The sequence below is a fragment of the Gopherus flavomarginatus genome, chromosome 3 (assembly GCF_025201925.1).
Source record: "Gopherus flavomarginatus isolate rGopFla2 chromosome 3, rGopFla2.mat.asm, whole genome shotgun sequence".
In the NCBI taxonomy this organism is placed as follows: Eukaryota; Metazoa; Chordata; order Testudines; family Testudinidae; genus Gopherus; species Gopherus flavomarginatus.
This window is the reverse complement of record NC_066619.1, coordinates 196,148,943-196,170,315: the sequence shown is the minus strand read 5'-3', so window position 1 is coordinate 196,170,315 and position 21,373 is coordinate 196,148,943. Positions and strand designations below refer to the sequence as shown.

General features: G+C 41.1%; 1 protein-coding gene across 1 annotated transcript in view; it reads left to right on the top strand.

Annotated features, from left to right (window-relative positions):
* The window catches only part of INPP4B (inositol polyphosphate-4-phosphatase type II B), a 508,181-nt gene that overhangs the window by 16,636 nt on the left and 470,172 nt on the right, over window positions 1–21,373 (top strand). Inside the window, exon 3 of the mRNA XM_050946302.1 lies at window positions 674–781. The gene's annotated coding sequence lies outside the window, so the exon portion shown is untranslated. The remainder of the gene's footprint in view (window positions 1–673; window positions 782–21,373) is intronic.

Here is a 21,373-nt window from a genome sequence, read left to right as displayed (position 1 = left end):
ACCTCCTACAAATCATAATTTGAGCATTATGCCAAATTTTGTTATCCAGTGACATTTTCCACCCTGAGGAGACTGGATGGATAGTAACATTGAGTCTCTGTTCTGCTACAGACTTATTCTGCAGGTCACTTAATCTACTCTGTGCCTCAGTTGCCCATCTGTAAAATGAGGATAGTGCTTCATAAAACCTCTCTGAGGTTGTGAGGTTAAAATCAATCGATTGCAAGGTCCTCAGATACTACAATGATGAAGGCTGAGTAAGTATCTAGACAGATGAAGATCCGCACAACACATTTATGACGTTAGTCCCTGGAGCAGGCAGGCTGCTTTTCCAGTAATTATCTTTAATATTTACCAATTCTGAAGGATATCAGAAAACTTAACTTAAATTAGGTTATATACAATGTAAGTAGCTGCTACTCATGAAATAATAAGAAAAAACAAGACATATAATAAGCAGTGGAATGCTTTAGTTTCTTTATTGCTGTGTAGTGTTACAAAACAACCAATATAATATAAATCTCAGACTCAGCACTCATTTCTTTTACTATAGTTTTCCTCAACTAAGCTTGTTTTTGCTAGTCTGGATCTGGTAATTTGGTGTCAGGAGAAAGCCATACCAAGAGTTTTTATTTGTGATTGATTGTTTTTTTTCTTTATTTTTTATTACCAGTGTCAAGGAGAAGAGCAGAAGTACAGCACACAGCTCGTCCAGATAGTTCCGAGCTCCATTATGTCATAACAACCTCGCCTGTATTTTAGGTTATATAAATCAGCTGAGGTAAGAGGGGGAGCTGAGTGTTCCTTATCTTTACTGTGCTGAAATGCTTTTCTGCAGGGCTGTAACCAGGGCTGGGTGAGCAGGGTAGATGCCTAGGATGCAAAGCTGCAGGGACGGAAGAATGGGATGGGAAAAAATGGTAGCAGGTGCAAATATGCTTTCTTGCCTTGGGTGCTAAAATGCCTAATTACGGCACTGGTTTTCTGCCCAAAAATCTGTCCTACGTGCTTTAAACAAACTTTTAGCCTGAATAGAAACTTACTCTGATGCTTTTGCATAATGATCCAGTACTAGATTTGACTTATTAGAAAGTAATTATAGAGGAAAATTTTTTAAATTTGGAGCATTATTTTAAGTGAGTTTAACATTTCCTAAAACTTTAAAAACAGAAAGTAGCCTAGAACATATGAATGTGAGCTTTACAATTAGGGCACAAGTTAAGACTTTTGTTGATGTTTTGTTGTTTTTTGGTGTGTGTTTAATAGGGCCGGGCAGGAAATGGTTTTTCCGTATCATGAAAATTTTCCGACTCAGCATCAAGAAGGAGAGAGAGACCCAACCACCTTAGAATAGCCAGTGGCCTGGTGATTAGGCACTCACCTGGGATGCTGGAAATCTAGCATCTGCTCTGCCTGATTTGGACCAGGGACTTGAGCCTGGGTCTCCTACTTCATATGTGAGTGAGCACCTTGACTACTGGGCTACAGAGTCTCCTGTTGAATCTGTTCTAATAAGTATAAATAAATATTCATTGAGCCAATGAGAGAGACTGACTGTATAGCTAGAGCCCCATGTTTTTTGAAAATGCAAAATAGCATGTAACAAAACACAAATCCTCACCTTGCTGTGGTGGCTCCTGTCCCATGTTGCTGGGCCCAGCTCCCCACTCTAGGTGTTTCAATCTGGTGCACTGGGTTGTAGCACCCCTAAGATTTAGCCTGGCCACCCCTCTGGTGGAGGAAAGCTGGGCTAAACCTGAGTAGTGCATGGGGTTGCAGTGTCAGGTTGCAATGCTGGGACCTGGGCCCAGCTCCACAGGAAAGGATCTGCCACTGTAGGATGAATGCAGGGGAGGCTCACTCTACATCCCTGCCCACCTGAGGGGCCATCGGGCAGGACTTAATCTCCTCCCTTATCACCTGCAGGGCGTCCTTCGCCTCCCAGGGCCTCCTGACCCACCTCAGGGGCAGGACCTGACCACCTTCCTCCAATTTGCTCTAGTCCTTGCTCTACCAGAGTCAGGCCAGGGCTTGGAGTTGGGTCTCCAATATCCCAGATGACTACCAGGCTATTGGCTACTCTGGTGTGGATTGGTTTCTCCATTTTGAACCTGATAAACCTTTCCTGATGAACTGGTGTGTTCCCACAAAAAGTTTTGGTTTTGATGAATTGGCATGGTCTTCCCCTCCCCCCAAAGAAAACCCCAACCAAACACCCCCATTTCCAAAAACAAAAAAATTGTCAGAAATTCCCCAACCAGCTCTAGTGTTGTTAATGCATTTGTTGGATAAGAGAAGTTACTGATGAAAATTCCCCTTAAGTGAATTGTTACAGCAGCTGTAGGATGTTTTTAATGATTGAATTGCTACCTTTCTACATCTAAAAATCTGTCAGATAAACTTAGATAAAGATGGATGAAAATATTTTATAGATATTGAAAACCCAGGTTAGTGTAACATTTCATTGGTATCCAGACGTCTGTTAATCTAGATCCAAGCTGTCGTCTTTACAAAGAGTCCATGATTGGAGGTTTTGTGAATGACATTTTTGTGTTCATTGTTTAAGAAGAAAATAACATTCTCTGAAAACTGCAACTGTGCAGTTTCCTGAGCCAGAAAAGTGCACTATTAACCAATGTTGTCAAACGGATCCACGTCCTTATGTTGAATGGTTGGGAGTGGAGGAATCATAGTCTGGAACAAAAAATAAAAATCAGACAAACATATCAAGCGAAAACATTGGCAGCCAGAGCACTGCAAAATAGAAACTTTGTGTAAATTCAAGCATCTGTTGAATAGTTAAGGAAAAGTACCGATAATAGTATGTCATTAATAATTTATCTACTTAGGATCACCAGTACATTTGAAGTATGGTATCTTATTCTAGCTTCCCAAGGAGCTATGACGATCCAATCATTTGAAGATTGATTGAGACTCAAGAAAGAGTAAAGTCAGAATTGGGTTAAATTGTACAATTAATATCAGTGCAAGCACCCCTAAAAGGGAGAAGTACTGGGGGAGTTTGGAAAGAATTTAAAACCTTACTCAGCTTCAAATAATTTGAATTTGTGTTTGTTACCTACCTCATGGAGGTGTTGTGAGGATTAATTGTCTAAAAAGTGCTTTGAGAACTTTGGAAGAGAAGTCTTATGTACACTAAATAAATGCAATATATTTTTATTAACTAAGTATTTAATTTTGCATTCCTTTTAATATCCAGTTTATTATGAGGGACTAGATTCAGCCCATAATTACTCCACCTTTCAGAAACATAGTTCAGGACTGTCTCTGTCAGGAGGGTTGTTGCAGAAGTGCAATGCGTGCTTCACTTGGGGCCTTGCAGTGAGCTAGCCCACCCATCAGTTTGAAGCAATAGTGAGGGAGGGAATATAGTTGTGGTGGTGGTTGGATATTTTGAGTAGGGGCTCAGTCCTATGGCCCAGGTCCAGTAAAGTAGTTCTTAAGCATGTATTTAATTTGACTTCAGTGGGACTATTCACATTAAGCTTCTGCTCAAGTACAGTGCTGAGCTGGAACTCATGTGCATGCGCCAGGCAGCTGCTAGTGGGGCTCTGATTGATTGCCACCGGTGATTGTAACCTAGAAGAACTATCAAGGGGGAAGGCCGTGGAACTAGTACCATGGAAATGAATTCTGCAGCTGGCACAGAAGAGTGTAAATTGTACCTCACAGGGCCAGTGGGGAATGAACCAAGACTTAGTGTTGTATTTGCCAATCTCTTTGTGTTGTGATTTTTTTCCCCCCAGAAGTTGTAATAGCTGAATGTTAATCTATGTGTTTCCCTTAAGAATGCTGGTGTACTGCTTTTAAAAAATGTTTTCCAGCTACTGTATGTTTTATTGTGATACCTAAAACAACATAGGGGAAACTCCTCCTTTATGGGTATTGGGCCAGACCCTTAGGAAGTGCACATCAATTGTCTTAAATGGAGCCACCCAAACTTACACCAGCAGAGGATTTGGCCTGTCATCTGTGACTATGCTAGCCTATGGATTTCTGCGCAGTAGTAATTCAATCTCATTTAAGAAGCTTGTTCCCAGATTGATTGTTTATCTTTTTTTTTAAAACCAATGTGGAGAACTACCAGTCAAAACTAGTAATAACTTCATCATCCATGGAGATGAAATTAAATGGGAGAGAATGCAGCTGTCTGTGGGAGCTTTGCTCAATTAAGGGCTGCAGAATGTGGCCCCAAGCTAGCATTCCTTTAATTTTTTTTTTAATATGCATAAGACACATGGTGACAGGCATTTTGGTGTCATAACATTTCAGTATTATGACATGCATTTAAATTTGTGTGGACTATTTGCTTAAATGTATGTTTAGTCTTTCACTTAATCTGTTGTCATACAGAATAAACTTATAAAGAAAGCAGTTAATACATTCTTCCTGAATGAAGCCCAAAGCAGTTATCTTATTTTGTGCTAATAATGATTTGTTTTACAGTGAATAAACACCAATAATTCTGTTTACCCCAAATTAACAGAATGAAGTGTCCTTGAGTTTTTTTCCCCATCTTTGTTTGATCTGTGGAGGCTGATGCAAGCTGTTTCTGAAAAGGTGGTTCAGTGCTGCTGTAGACCGCAAGGCTATACAGAATCTTGAGGTGCATTGTCTTGTTAAGACTCTTTTTCTGTTAACTAAATAGTTGTGCCAATCTTGGGTTGCATTTCAAGAGCGGAGTGCACCAGGCACAGTTCTGAATTTGAGCAGAGGAGAAGGCAAAAGTGTCTCTTTCTGGACATGGCTGGGGCTGCTCTAATTTATGTTAGGTTTGACAAGTTGCCTAGAGGCTCCTCTGCTACTCCAGAATATCCAGAGCGTAGTGAGATCTCGCCATATCTCCTCTCTTGTCCATAAACCAGATCCCAGCCATCTCCTTGTGAGGCGGGGATGGCATAGGGCCATTATGCTATTGGAGACATAGCTCAGGGGCTGTTATCTTTACAGCCTCTTACTAGTATATGATCTTCCTTTTGAGGGGCTGCAGCAGAACTCCGATTAAGGACCAATACCTTTAATTTTGTTTTGAACCTTTCAATTCAGTGCCTCCAAGCACTGTAGAAATTGATATTAAAACTATATACATAGGCATAAATTCATCTATCATAGATTTTTTTTCCCCGCACCCTTTTCACAGAACACAGGAAGACAAACATATCGTAGGACAGGAAGTGAAGAATAACATATCCATTGAAATGCATGGGAAACTTTAGGCAGGCATCATGTAATTAGCTGGATTGGATTTTGACCAGGACACTAGAATTAACACCTTTATCTGTTGAAGAATGCCAAGTAATCTTTAATAATCAAACACTGTCTCTTAACAATTTTGGTGTATTTGTTCAAAGGGCATCATGCCACTTACTGAATCACCAAACATTCTATTTTTTTACTTTTAGATGGTCACAAAAAACCCTTTCCATCTTGGCATAATGCGTGATCTAATTGAGGCTTTTTGGCTGCCCTTACTGTGTCAGGGAGAGCCCTTTTGATGTCTTTGCTGTTAACACATAAAAACTTGATTATTTTTGTATGTTCCCAAAAATCTTGCTGTTGAGGCAAAAGATTATTGAACTCCCAGGTTCTAAAGTAAAATATTTTTTTGAAAAATAAATGAAAATATCACTGATAGTGCCGTTTTCATCTTTCGGGAAATGGAAAATTACTTTACCTGCAAGGAAATAACATTTGGAAACATCTGATGCGTCTACAGCTCTTTTAAGAAAATAAATAAAATGAAGCTGTCAGTTCAGCCAATATCTTTTTGTCCAAAAGCTCTGACTCTTTAAAGCCCCAAACTGTGCAGTCTAAACTCAGACCCTTAAAATGGAAGATGTGGGAGTTAGCAGATATGACCAATTTACATTCGTAAGGCATCACATAGGTGTTCACAATGTATCATAGGTGTTTGCATCACAAATTTTCTGGGCACTAAATGGCTAAATTGAAGGCTATAGGCTAGATTGTCTGAATTACCCAAAATATGCTGAGTGCAGGACTAGGGGTGAGATTGCTTTGGGGCCACAGAACTGTACCTGGTGTAAAGAACATCATCTGCAGGACTGCTGTACTTCACACCCAGTTGCCTAGGGCCCCAGGTGGTGGTTTTGTCAGCCAAGGATTGCTGGAGTATAGAAATGTCTTGCCCACGTCCTCTGTGAAGGACATGGAAGATGTCTGGATTATTATGTGATTCTGTTTGACTATTATTGTGTTGTTTGTGTGATTTATCAAGTGTTAATTCCATTAGGAGCTGCCTTGCCTGTACACAGAAAAGGAGACTGTATGCTTCAGATAGTAGCATTCCCCAGTACATAACAGGTATTGATTCCTTTTTGAGGTTTTCCTCTGGCAATGCTGAGTTCAACACCCTGGGTTTGGTACAGAGGAGGGGAAATCCAGGTGGGAGACACAGGCCTGGACTATATGTAAAAGAGGTGTGAAAAATTCACAGCTTGAGCATTGTAGCCTGTGCAATGTAGATGCGGTTAGGTTCATGGAAGAATGCTACCCTCGATCTAGCTGAAATTCCTTGGGGAGGTGGAGTTCCATACGTATCTGCAGCAGAAAGGACTGCAGCTCACTCACTCACTCAGCCAGAAGTCTGGGAGTGATTGATATTTATGGTGGAGCCCAGCCACTTAAGTTAAGGCTTCCAACATTGTAGCAGTAAATCAAATCTTTTTGCTATGTGGTATTTGGTAATCCACAGTAACAAAGAAAAAATAAATATATCTTTGGACTCATTTATTTACTTATCCTTTGTGTTGTAACCAGCTGCGGGAGTCATGTTTGCAGAGTTGTTTTTGCTACTTTATTTTACTATAGCAAATGATGGTTTCCTGCACTGTTTGCTGCCTTTTTTCACGGCTACTGCTAGGACCAGTAAAGAAGGTTGAAAGCAGTGGAATTCCTTCCTACTTACCATACAATTATGTAGGTCTTGTGTCAATTTTGAAGCCCCCATGAACTACTTTCAGGCTCAGGAGCTGAAGAGAAAAGGTTTGTTTCCGAATGTCGAAGGGTCACTACTTTTAGCTATCTAGCACTATTATGAACAGATTATTGCTCTGCCATAAGATTTAGTATTGTAAATGGCCCATGACACATTCTTCAGGATATGAAAAAGTACTGTCAAGTACATTAAAAGTTCGATTTAATTTTTTTAAATCTCAGTGTTCAAAAGCATGATGATACAATCTTTCCCATTTGTTAACCATTATTTCCCCTCAGAGAATGTCTCAGCTCTCGTCGTTACCATGTTATGTATGTATGTATGTTTGTGCACACTGGTCACTGAAGAGATCAGTACACTCTGAAAATAGTTTCTTAATTGCAGCAGTGGAGGAAACACAATAGCTTGTTTTTATTTAGGTCTCATTAAACAGTGGCCTTTTATGTGTAAGTTCTGCCTGACCAAACTGTAGATTTGAGTTAAAACACTCGATTTAAGAATACAAAGGAAGTTCTTACCCAGATAATTATTTTGAGATGAATTACTTGACTTTTTTAGTTCTGCTCCCTATTGTATAATTCTTCAGGTTTCAGTTATTCTCTTTTTTGTTTCTTTCAGTCTGTGTGAATTGTTTATACTTTCTTCCATATAGATAAAATATGTAACACATTTTATTTCCATATTGCTAGTGAAAAGATGAATACTTTTTCTTGTCAGACTTTTAAAATAGCATCATAAATTAATATTGGTGCAGTCATGGTACCATACTTATTGCATGATCTGACGCATATTAGAGAAATTTCTTGTCATAGACTTGGCATTTTTCTCAGTTTTGTTAGAAACAATAATAGTGTTTCCAGTAATCGTGTGGGTATATTTTTTAGGGAGGAACCAATAAAACTGTCTCTCACTTTAGAAGCTCACTAATTCTCTATCACTTGGATTATTTCACAGCAAATCTTCCTGTTTGATATGGTTTTATAGTTTATATATTAGAAATAAATAAAAAAAGGAGTAACTTTAAGAGAACTTCAGTAGATTCCAAGGTCAGAAGGAACCATTGTGATCATCTAGTCAGACCTCTTGTGTAACACAGGTGATAGAGTTTTGCCAATATGTTCTAGGAATTATACCTTTTAGAAAAAAACATCCAACCTTAATTTAAAATTTGTCAGTGGTGAAGAAACTACCACAGTCCTTGATAAATTGTTCCAGTGGTTAATTGCTGTCACTGTTAAAGTTACACCTTATTTTCAGTCTGAATTTTTCTAGCTTCAGCTTCCAGCCATTGGATTGTGTTATACCTTCCTTGCTGGACAGCAGAGCTTATTATTAAATATTTGTTCCCATTGTAGGCTAAGTTCCCTGTAAGCTGTGCGGCCTATTTAGCACCACGCAGGTGCTTAGGGAACCTGCCTGGGGACCTGACATGGGTGAGGGGGAAGGGTGCCTGGCCCCCAACCTGCTGTGGGTAGGTCTCCCCTCCCCCATCCCCAACTAACCCTGTTGCCCAGACCTGTCCCAGCCAGAGTGGCCCAGACACAGATGCAACCGGATCAGGCTCAGGCATGGCCGGGGTGGCTCTCCCCTAGCCTGGACCTGCTGGGGCATGGGGAGGGGAGCCTATCCTGCAGTCCCAGCCCCAGAGCTCCCCTGGCAGGGACAGGTGCCTCTCCCCACCCAGCCTAGGTGCTGCTGAGGGGAGAGAGTGCTAGGGGGAGTCCTCTCTCTCTCTCTCCTCGCTGTAGTCCCGGAGCACTCTCCTGCACCCCAAAGCCCTCATCCCTGGCCCCACCCAAGAGCCCGCACTGTCAGCCAGAGCCATCACACCCTGAGCCCCTCATTCTGGCCCCAGATGGAACATTCACACCCTTGCACCCCAACCTTTGGCCCCAGCCCTGAGCCCCTCATCCCTGGCCCCACCCCTGAGCTTGCATCTCCAGTTGAAGCTCTCACACCCCTGCACCCCAACCCTCTGCCCCAAGAACTCCTCGGCCCCACCCTTACCACATCAGTTTTGTTATGGGCACCAATATGAAGATGATGTGTGACACATCACCTCCATGTTGGTGCACATATCAAAATTTATTCTGCATGTGGGTGGGGAAGATTTAGACAGAACACTGCATGTAGGTACTTACATAGACTATAGTCAAGTCACCCCTTAACCTCCTCTTTGGTAAGCTAAATAGACTACTACAGGAGCTCAGTCTATCACCAGAAGGCATTTTCTAATCATTTATTCTTGTGGCTTTTCTCTGAACCCTCTCTGGTTTATCAACATCCTTCTTGTGTTGTGAATGCCAGAACTGGACACTGTATTCCAGCAAACAGTTGTACCAGTGTCAAATACAGAAGTGAAATAATCTCTCTGCTGTTAGAGATCCCCCTGTTTATGCCTCCAAGGATAGCATTAGCCCTTTTAGCTACTGTGTCACAGGGGAGTTTGTGTTGAGCTGATTATCCACCAAAACCTCCAAATCTTTCTCAGTCACTGCTTCCCAGGATAGAGTCCCACATCCTAGGTGTTTGGCCTATGTTCTCAGTTCCTAAATGTATATATTTATCTTTAGCCATATCAAAACACACATTGTTTGCTTGCGGCCAGTTTACCAAACGATCCAGATTTCTCTGTCAGTCTCCTTCATTGTTTACCACTCCCTCAGTTTCTGTGTCATCTGCAATCTTTATCAGTGGTTATTTTGTTTTCTTCTGGGTCATTAATGAAAAATCTTAAATAACTTAGGGCCGGGAACTGTCCTTGCAGGTCCCACTAGAAACACATCCACTTGACGATAATTCCCATTTACGATGATACTGTGAGACCTGTCAGCTAGTTTTTAATTCATTTAATGTCTGCATGTGAATTGTGTATCTTTCTAGTTTTTTATCAGAATGTCATGCAGTGCCAAGTCAAATGCCTTGCAGAAGTATATTACATCAGCACTATTATCTTTAACAACTGGTAATATCATCAAAAGAAAAATCAAGTTAGTTTGACAGGCTCTGTTTTCATAAACCCATGTTGATTGGTATGTAATTGTATTCCCCTCCTTCTTCATTGTTGAGCCCCAGATCAGCTGCTCCGTTATCTTGCCTAGGACTGATGTCAGACTGACAAGCCTATAATTACCTGGGTTATTCCATTTACCTTTTTAAAATATTGGCAAAACATTAGCTTTCTTCCAGTCTTCTGGAACTTCCACAGTGTTCCAGGACTTGTTGAAAAATCAACATTAATGACCCAGGGAGCTGCTGGTCATCTTTTTTTAAAAACTCTTAGTGTAAATTATCCAGAGCTGCTGATTTAAAATGTCTAACTTCAGTAGCTGTTGTTTAACATCCTCCTGAGAGACTAGTGAAATAGAGTATTATATGATATGACAACATCATCCGTTTCTTCCCAAATAGAGAGCAGAAATATTTGACTACTTCTGCCTTTTCTGCATTATTATTGATAATTCTACCATTTCCATCTAGGAAAGGAGCAATACTATTTTTAGTATTCTTTTTGTTTGTAATATACTTAAACTCCTTATTTTCCTTGCCTCTGCAGCTGTATATTTCTCCTTGTGTTCCTTTGCTTCCCTGATAAATTTTCTACAATTCCTAGCCTTTGATTTATATTAATTACTGTCACCTTCCCCTTTCTTCTATATCTATCTATCTATCTATCTATCTATCTCTTTCTAGCTGCCTTCAGTTCCCCTCTAAACCAGATCAATGTTTTTAACCAATGTGGCCGCCTTCCTCAGTCATGGTATTGTGACTTTTTGTGCATCTAGTAGAAAGATGTTGAAAGATTCACAATTATCATTCACATTTTTCTGATTAAACTCTTCCTCCCAGCTGATTTGGTTAGTAATTGTTTTCAGCTTTGTGAAATTGGCTCTTTGAAAGCAGAGACTATATGACTGGTCTGGACTTTACTCTGTTTGTACATTACAAAATTGAACAAGTCATGATCACTTGTACCTAAATACCATTAATTTTTAGTTCTGTGATCAGTTCCTCTTTACCTCTCAAGATGAGGTTTAGTATAGTATTCCCCCATGTTGTAGGCCATGCTTTTTGAGTTAGGAAATTGTCATCTATAATATTTAGAAATTCCAAGGATGTCCTAGTAGTGGCAGCATAAGACCTCCAGCATATGTCATTCAAATTGAAGCCCCCCCGATCATGCAGCTTCCCTCCACACCCCCTGCCCCAGGCATCATGGATATCTAGATAAGGAGCTGGTCACTCTGGTCCCTAGTGTGATTTGGTGGCCTGTAGTAGACACCAACTTATACCCTATCTTGTGCTTTCTGTTAGATATTGATGCATAAGCATTACGGATAATTTTTGTTTGAGTTATCAGTGACTCAGAAACCGGTAATGCCATTTTTGACAGAGTTCTACCCTCCCCCTCTTTTGCCCACTCAATCCTTCCTAAATAGGTTATAACCATTGATTTTTAACATTCCCTTCATGGTAATCATATTACCAGGGGTTTCAGTAATACCAAATAGATCAAATTTATGCTCATATATGAGCAATTCCAGTTCATATTGTTTGTTACCCAGGCTCTTAGCATTGTCATATAGGAAATTAAAGAATTTCTTCTCTTGTGATCTTCAGTTCCTTGATTAATTTTGTTCTCAACATCTCAATTTTGTGCTGAGTGCTCATATCTTTCCTCTTTTTACTCTCCCCTTTTGTCATTACTTTCACATCCTTTTGACTACTCTAGCCAGCCTCTCTCCAAGAAAGTTGGTCCCCCTTCTGCTGAGGTGAAGGCCATCCAAACTAAACAGCCTTCTGTCCCCATAGATGGTGGACCAATGTTTCACTAAAAACCCCTCCACCACGTAGCTAACCAGTGGTTCACTTCCAGAGTCTTCTGTCTTCATTTGCTTCTGGAACAGGAAGAATCTTGGAGAAGATCAGTTGGACAGTCTTCTTCAGCAAGCTTCTAATATCCCTGAAGTCATCCGTTCTCTGAGAGAGATCCCACGATGCAGTGTCGTTAGTGCCAATATGAACCATTGCCAATGGATCCTTTCGTGTTGACTTCAAAAGCCTATACAATCTTATAGAGATGCCTTGTCTTTTATCTTGGTTCTAGGAAGGCAGCAGACTGTGTTGCCTTCCTATCCTTTGCAGACTCTTCTTTTGATTCTTCTGAGTATGGAATCCCCAACAACAGTCCATCTTCCTTGGATGGTTGAAGAATTCTTATATGTTGGGCCAAGCTGCCACCCACAGGTGTGGATGTAGTTGAGGCCTGGCTTGACCTGAGTGGAAAGAGGTCTTTGAGGAATTCCAACATAGACCAGCTGGTTTTTGAGAGGTGTCCTCCACAGCTTCCATGTTGAGGACCTGGGATTGATTGGAAAATGTTAGCTGTGTGAAATACCCCCTGGTCCTCATCTCTCTGGTGGCCATAACCTGCCCACCCTCATCTCTCTGGTGGCCATAACCTACCCACCAGCTGTGAAGTATGCTTTCTGATGGTTACTTAAGGTATTGCAAATGATACATGATTTATAATAATAGTTAATAAGTAACTTCCATTTTGCATATAATAATGGAACAAATATTTAGAGAAATCTGTAAACATCTAGGGCATGACAAATAAGCAGACATGAGTAATAAGCAGAATTTTAGAATAAACCATGCCAGACAAACTTGATTGCTTTTTTGGACAGAATTATAAAGGTGAAAGGAACAGAATATGGTAGATGTATTATCTTGGTTTCAGTAAAACAAGTCTTATATCCAAGCCAATTAATTTCATGTGTAAGTGTTTACACAAAGGGGAGCTCATTTAGGCTGTATGGGTACCAGTCTGCTCTGTTCTACCAAAATCATTGATCCCATGTGCTTCCTTCCTCCCCATTTTCCCCAGTAGCTCATGCACTGCTTCTCCACTGCTCTACCTATGTAGGCATTCCAATTGATAGTTTAATCCTGCGGGGACTTAGTGACAATTAAAGCAATTTACACATGGCATATACAAAGGCACTTCTAAACCCCACGTCATAGCAAAACCTCAAGAGATACATAGATCTATGGAAAAATAACAAACGCCTGCTCTTAAAATCCCTCCCTCAACATCTTCTAACAGCAGATGCTAACACGTTGTCACTTCTGGCCTTCCCCTGGGGTTTTTCTGTTCTCCAGTCTTCTGTGGGCTGTGGTTGCCAACATGCTCTGTTTGTTACAGCAGCTAAAAGTCATTAGCAAATCTGTAGTCTTTGGCCTGTAGTCTGTAATGCTTAATGATTCTTCCATTCAGGTACAGACACCTAGACACTGGACTGTCTCAGTTTAACACAAGGCAGATAATGCAATCTAACCTGACAGTCTATCGTGAAAGACACCAGTAAGGGTATAAGCATAGAGTCCATACAATCAAATGAATTAATAAATGCACAAAACTGCCACTAATCATTTACACCTAGACTGAAAACTTATTTAAACCTCCCCCTACCCACCAGAAATAATGCTAAATTACAGTGTGTTGATGTGGGAGTGAGAAGGGGCAAGTGTCTGATAGGGTACTGCAAGGATCTTATCCTGTGGTAGGTCTGATTTTAGTTAAAGTTTTCATTAAAGACTTGAAATTATGCTGCATGATTTGTTAATGAAATTTTCAGGCCATTTTAAAAGCCAAATCCTGCTTTGGTCAATGGCAAAAAGCAGCACAGTGTCCTGTGCATCTTCTGCTATTCTGACCAAAGATAAGGACACATTTCTGAGCATCTCTGAGAAGAAGTATGGTGTATGCCTATCTGCTGATACCTAGCCCTTCCTATTCAATATCTTCTGTATTGGCTAGCTTGGCTAGATATGCCTGCTAACTTGTAGACTACATCCTGGGGATATGGTGCATGGGCTAGTGTGTCAGCCATTTGCCACGCTTAGTGCCATGGAATTCCCAGGAAGCTGTATGGCACTTTTGCTCTGAGGTACTCTAAATCAAGGCTTGGATTTTAGTTCTTCTCTCAAAGATTTCAGTACATACTCTCTAATTTAATCTTCTTCACTGAGAGAGCCCGGGTTTCTGCAAATGTTTTGATGAGGAACCATGTACCCACTGGAATCTTTCTTATCTTGAGAGATACCTGTCCAGTTCCAGGCAGGATCTGTTATTACATCACACAATATCATGCATCAATCCAGTTGAGGAATGGGTTTCTGAGAATAGTACACGGAAGTCCTTGCTGCTGGTCTGCTGCATCAACCACTTGATCACACATTTTAGATAGTCTTCTAATCTTATACAACCCTGTATGTAGTTTAGAGTTAATCCTTAATTTGGCTATCATTCCACTCATATATATTTTACATTAATGTAGGAATATGGCAGTCAAAAGTGACACCAGATCTGAGTATATTAAGATGCAATGTCTGTCTGCTTTTGAGACCTTTGTGATGTCAGGGGTTGACTTAGTATAATGTGCAGGATGGAACATTAGTGCATTACTTTTTTTAATGCATATTTTGTCATTTTAATATTTTGCTGAATATATGTAGGATTCTAAATTTCTCTTAATCAGAATTCTGATGTAGCAAACACAGTGTTCTAAACAAAACAAAAATCCACTGGGGACTAGTAAAATGAAACTGAAAAAGTCAGTTAAGTAAAAATTGTGTATCACACTATTTCACTTCTTCTCATAACAGAAATATAACTAATGCGTGAGATGGCCAAGTGTATTTAAATAAAGGATGCCATCAAGAGAGAAGTTGGGAATAAGAGCAATGATGCATTTGAGCATATAATTCATAAATCAAGGAACAAATTGGGTGCTGTACATCACTTGTTGGCAGGTAATTATTAAATTACATCTCAGTTTCAGTAATTAGAATTTTATGTAGTATAATTCTTGTTTCATCAACCACTTCATTTTAGTAAGGGTTAAACTACATTTTGTTTTCTTCTGGACATGTATCTGATTTTTACATTACACACAGGTGATGCATGTTTTTGTATCAGAGTCCAAAATAAACCCTGTAGGATATACTGTGCTGAAACTTTCATAGTTGTGAAAGAAGGAAGAGGGGAAGGGTTGAGGGTGCAATAAGTTTTCCTTGTGTTCTTGCTTAGGAACACAAGAACTGGGTTAGGCCAGTGCCTAGAATATCACCAGTGTCCTTCATGGAGCTAAGACCATGGTTGTGCTCCCCTCCGTGTCCCCTGCCTCCTTTCCGGTAGAGAGTTCATGTTGTGCCCTTTCAGAAGATGTATCAGGGAGCTGAGTTCCCTCTTATGCCTTCAGGAGTGCCTGCTGGCATAGTGCATCTCCTCATTGCTAACTTCTGAGCGCTGTGACTTATAACTGCAGTTTAAGCTGCTATAGACACTGATATCATCTGAAATGGTTTAAACCATTATAACACTACAGTGGAAAAATTACTGAGGTGTTGCAGGTTTGGGGCTAACCCCATTTGGGAGTCTTGGTATAATTGGAACCCAACTGAAGGAGTGGATCAGACTGCTAGTAGTATAGTTTTGGGTTTATTGATTATGAAGATGTGAGCCTTTCCCATCCATTGCTTTTCTTTCCTTCAGGGATACGGGACTGGATCCTGAGAGATGCTGAGAACTTGCATTGAATTCAGTAATAGTGGGCCTCTGCACCTCTCAGAATTAGGCCAGTTGTTACGGAAGCCAAATCTGTGCTGTGAAAATTTCTGCCTTTATTTTTTCTTTCATGTTTCTCATAATGATATAATACCAGCAATTATACTCTGACGATTGCTGTATCTGTCTGTTTTATCTGTGGTAATATCTCAATAAATAGTGTAAGAAGAAAATTCCAAGGAGTGATTTTACTTCTCCTTTTAACAGCACAGGATTTTACACTATATTGAGATTATGCATTTAAAATGGGGACAAAATATGAATATGTACTCGTTAAGTATGTGTGAGTAACATTTGTCCTTTCTCATATAAAACATGAATAACAAATATATTTAGAAAATACATGCTAATAAGATTTGCTGTTCCTTTTTAGAGAATACAATTTTATGATCTCATAAATTATAATATTAGTATTTTGTCATAACTTTATGAAACTGAAGCAAAACCACTTGAAAACAGGATGATCTCAGAGAATTTAAAATGACACACATGTCTGTTAGAAAGCTGTCATATGTATCTTTAACTATGCCGTTTTTTGCTTGCTTGCTTTCCCCCACCCTGTGCTGTAAGAAACTGAAATTTATTTATTTCTGCCTTTGGTACCCATGTTGCTTCTCTGTGAGAGGGCTCATTTCATGTTCCCTTTTAGTAAGTAGAATTTGTATTCTTGTCTACTTGAACATCTCCTTGTTCCAGAGAGAGAGACAGCCATAGCTATTGTCTCTTATCCTAATTTCCCTTTGACTTCACTCTGCATGTGGGGAATTGCTGACACATTGATTCATGGTTGCTGGTTTCACCCTTTGTCATGATTTTTTTAATCATTACTTCAGAAAAGTGACAAGCCACAATTCAGAACTTTGTTACTACGTGTTGGAATTCCCTCTGCGATCTCTTTCCACTTGGCTTCCCAAGAACTCAATTCAACCTCAGACTTGGTTGCTCAAGTATCTTTATTTGGCATCCAGCAACACTATGCTAAGTTGATCAGACTAAAATGCAGGGGATGGATGCAGAGTTCATCACATGTCCAAAGTTACACAGAAGCCCTCTTCCCTTTGTGTATCTTACCACATCTCATTGCATTTGTTATACATTGCGTTGCCCATTTTGGGATTGGTTTGGTTACTTTGTAGGAACGTCCCTGTACAACATACTCCATCCATGCACTGTCCATGTTCGACCTACTCTTTACTTCATCTTTACGTTCCTGCCCTATTGTTGTCTTGTTCTTTGTGTAAACAGTTCCATGAGTGTTCCCTCCTCTTATCTTAGGTAGTGTAGACATTCCGTCTTTAGCTCACTGACCCATTTACCCATCTTCATACAGAGGTTCTGTTTTCAGCTTCTGATCTATTTACCTCCTGTGACAAAGTTCTCCTCTATCTTGGTGGGTCTTGTGCTTATTGGTGGATTTGTTTGCCTCAGAGATTCACCATGTGGGTCAGGGAACAGCCCAGAGACCACCTCCTTTGGTAGAACCACAGTCCAGGTCAATTCCTCCAGTGTCTGATCAGGAGTTGAGAGGTTTGGGGGGAACCCGGGCCTGCCCTCTCTTCTGGGTTCCAGCTCAGGGCCCTGTGGACTGCAGCTGTCTAGAGTGCCTCCTGGAACAGCTGCGCGACAGTTACAGCTCCCTGGGCTACTTCCCCATGGCCTCCTCACAACAGGACCTTTCTCCTGGTGTCTGATAATGCTTGTACCCTTCAATCCTCCAGTAATATGTCTTCTCACTCTCAGCTCCTAGTGCTTCTTGCTCCCAGCTCCTCGCATGCATGCTGCAAACTGAAGTGAGGTCCTTTTTAAAGTCAGGTGCCCTGATTAGCCAGCCTGTCCTAATTGATTCTAGCATTTTCTTCTCAATTGGCTCCAGGTGTCCTTATTAGCAGGGCTGCCCAGAGGATTCCGGGGGCCTGGAACAAAGCAGGGGAGCTGTGCTTGTACTCACCCGGCGGTGGTCCGGGGCCCTTCAGTCGCTCTGCGTCTTTGGCAGCACTGAAGGGCCCCCTAACTCCGAAATGCTGCTGAAGACCCAAAGTGACGGAAGGGCGCCCTGCTGCTGAAATGCCGCTGAAGACCCGGACTGCTCCTGGGCCAGGGCTTGAGGGGCCCGGGGCAAATTGCCCCACTTGCCCACACCAGCCCCGCCCTGCCCCACCTCGCTCTGCTAATTAGCCTGTCTGCCTTAATTGGTTCCAGCAAGTTCCTGCTTGTTCTGGATCTGCCCGTTATCTTAGTCAGAGAAAAGGGATCTACTTAATCTGGGACTAATATCTGCTTGTAGCCACTCTCCTGTAGTCATCTGGCCTGACCCTGTCACACTCCCTAATCTTGTCTTTCAAAAAATGTGGCCACTCACATGTTTAATTACTCTTGTCAAGTCAGGCTTACATTATGGAAGTACTCTTGTGGTTCCATAGGTTAGTTTGTGTTTTGCAGAAGTGTAACAGGGTATAGCAGGGCCCCTTTTGCTCCTGCCTTTGCTCTGCTCCAAAACCCACTCAGAGACCACCTAGCTCAGCAATCACCAGTGCAGTTTATTTACAGCATGCAATCCCACTGCCTTCTCACCATCTACAGTTTAGAGTTTTCAGCTTTAAGGGCTTCTCAATCTCTGCAACCAGGACAGCTTACCCCTCTTTTTCCACTCTCTGGCTTCCCCGTTTCTGTCTGCCCCCTTGGCTTCCTTCCTCTGAGGCTTCTATGCAGCCCTAGGCTAATTAGTCTGGCAGGTGTTTCCCCTTCACCAGTCAGGCACAGGTTTCTCTAGCCAGCTCCAATTTACTCCCTTAATTGGAGCTGGCATGACAGAGGACTGGCTCAGGAGTCCCAGCCTAGCGCCCTGTCCCAACAAGCTAGGACTAAAATTTCTCTTGTTCTTTAATGGTAGAAAGGGGTCTCAACTGAACATACTTGCTTTTAATAGGTTAGTTGAATTTACTATACATAGGGTTCTAATATTTACCAATTTTAGAAGCTATTATAGTTTTTTCCAGGCACCAGTGGTTAAATAATCGGTCACTGGAAGCTCCAAACGTCACACAAAGATCCACTCCTCCCATAACAGACAAAGGCGAGTTATTTTCCTTGTTTGTGCTAACATATTTTTATCCCTGTAAGGAAAAGCTGACAGAACTGTCCAGTTCTGCCAGCTACTTCTGTTTTCCAAAGCTGCTAGCCTGTTTTACTGAGTCCTCAGCTTTGTTCTGCAGAGAGAGAGAGAGAGAGAGACAGAGACCCTGGCAGGCAGGGCTATGGAACCGTTAGGGCTCTGAGATGATATAGGTGGGGATGTTGGAAGGGAACAGGAGGAAAAGGGTGACGTGAGGAGGCAGAAGAAAAACGGGAAGTGCAGGGGAGAACTGGGTTGAAGTGGGACTTGGTGCTGCTCCTTCTGTTCATTAACGTGCCAGGCAGCAGCACTGTGGGGAGCCAAATGGAGGTGAGGAGCCACAGAAGGGCACAAGGAGGGTGAGCAGAGCTGTGAGGGTGTTGAGTGAGGCTCTGGGATGCCTTGATGGTTGAAGTGGGGCTTTAGGGGGAAGTGTGACTTATACTAGAAAGAACATAGGGGAGAAATGGAGGTGCCCCCCATGCCTCCCTAGTCCCTACCACATTCAGTTTTTAAAGTTGATACACAAATATACCTATAAAGCCAACCACAAAGCACATACCAAATTCTTCAACACCAAACTCGTATATATAATCTCAGTGCTACTATCATGTGCAAATAATGCTTTATAGACTTCTCCAGTGTGCACACATCTGTAAAGAGTACGTCGATTTATTGTGGTTTGAGTTAAACTTGTACATTTGAGTGAATTACCTTGGATTTTTCAATATTTACTCATCAGTTCAGTCCAGTCCACTGATGCTGTCTGTCTAGTGCAACTCTTGGAGTTAGTTTGACCCTTGCATTGTCTTTGTATGCTTTATAAGTAACAACTTGTCTAAAAGCTATGGCTTTCCATTGAGGTTTAAATCCAATTAAATTGAAATACCATTAAAATATTTCTTAGAAGAATTGCCTTAAACCTGTCATTTCATTTCAAGAGAAAAATGTTTTATAGGATTTAGAGCCTTTAAAATGGGCTCTGTCAAAATTGACAGGCTCAAAAATTAACACAGTTTTAAAATACTGAATGTTTAATTGAGTCCTTCTAATCCCTTCCCTGATGTTTTCCCCTCTCTAAAAGATTATCATTTAATAAAAAAAAAAAAAGGAAATTCTTTCACTCCCAATCAACCCCATAAAACGCAAACTGTTCACTGCAAACAACAGAAACCTAATGTGAGCAGGCCACCTGACTATGCACCCAAAGTGAGTGAGAGTTTTTGTTCATACAGTCATGCTTGCCAAAGGTGATGAGCAAATCAGGGCACCGATTCTCCTCTCAGTTGCACCCACTTTAAACTAATGAAACTCTGTTTGCTTAAAGGGATTTAACTTGTGTTAACTTGTGTGAGAGGAAATAAGTGCATCAAGGAGTCATTTGAAATTGTGTGGTTCTGTGTGCATAAGGGACTCATTTGGACTGTTGAAATCAAGTGTGAGTATGATTGGAGGCTTGGTGAAGTATTGATGTTGGGAAGCTGGATTTGCAATCTTAGACTCAGAAGAAGGATTGGCCCAGAGATGCAGTTTTTGGGAGTTGTGGGGGAAGAGAGAAGGAGGCAAGAAGAGAGCTCATAGCGTTGTGCTGGAGCATGTGAGCCAGGTAGCAGACTGCATTACTTTAATTGTTCAGAAATGTATATTGATATCTATCGGAGAGGTACTGGAATGCCTTACATCAATTAAAAATATATATTCCAGATCAAAGACAGTAGAATGTTGCTTCTTGTTAACAAAGCATCTTTTACCAAACCAAAATCAAATCAAGTATTTATTACACCATGTTCTGAAGCTGGCCAGGTTACCTGCACACACACAGTAGGTATGTCTTGCTACCTTCATTGAATGTTTTGGCTGATATTTTGTACCATCAGTTGCCTTTTTGGCAGATTGTCAGCATCTGACCAGTTCCAAAAGAGAATTTCCCAGCTGGTTACTGGATTGGAAGGCACCATTTGTCATTCTGATGATCTAGAGTATGAATCCACTAGCAAAGAGGTAGGTATTAAGTTACATGCTGTGGTGAAGGGATTTCAGGAATCAAGGTTGGTACTGACAATTGATAGTTTGTAGTGTTGTGATGGGTTGGATCACAGAAGACCCCTTGGGAACTGCCAACTGATGTGCTGAGACTACTTCTAAGTCTATTTTCCCTGGCAGCTTGGGGCTTCAGTGCCCTGCTTGGTTTTAGCCAGACACGCTTGCTGGCTGCAAACTCATCTGAACCACGTTCCCTAACAGCTGCACGCTTAACTGAAAGCATCTTAAGAAGTGTCCCTGTCTCTAACACTCAGATGCCCAGCTCCCAATGGAGTCCAAACCCCAAATAAATCAGTTTTACCCTGTATAAAGCTTATACAGGGTAAACTCATAAATTGTTCACCCTCTATAACACTGATAGAGAGAGATACACAGCAGTTTTCCCCCCGGGTATTAATACACAGGCTGGGTTAATTAATAAGTAAAATCTGATTGTATTCAATACAAAAAGTAGGATTCCAGTGGTTCCAAGTAGTAACAGACAGAGTAAAGTAAATTACTAAACAAAATAAAATTAAACACACAAGTCTAAGCCTAATACAGTAAAAAAGTGATTATAGATGAACCCTCACCCCCAGAGATGTTCCAGTAATCTTATTTTACAGAC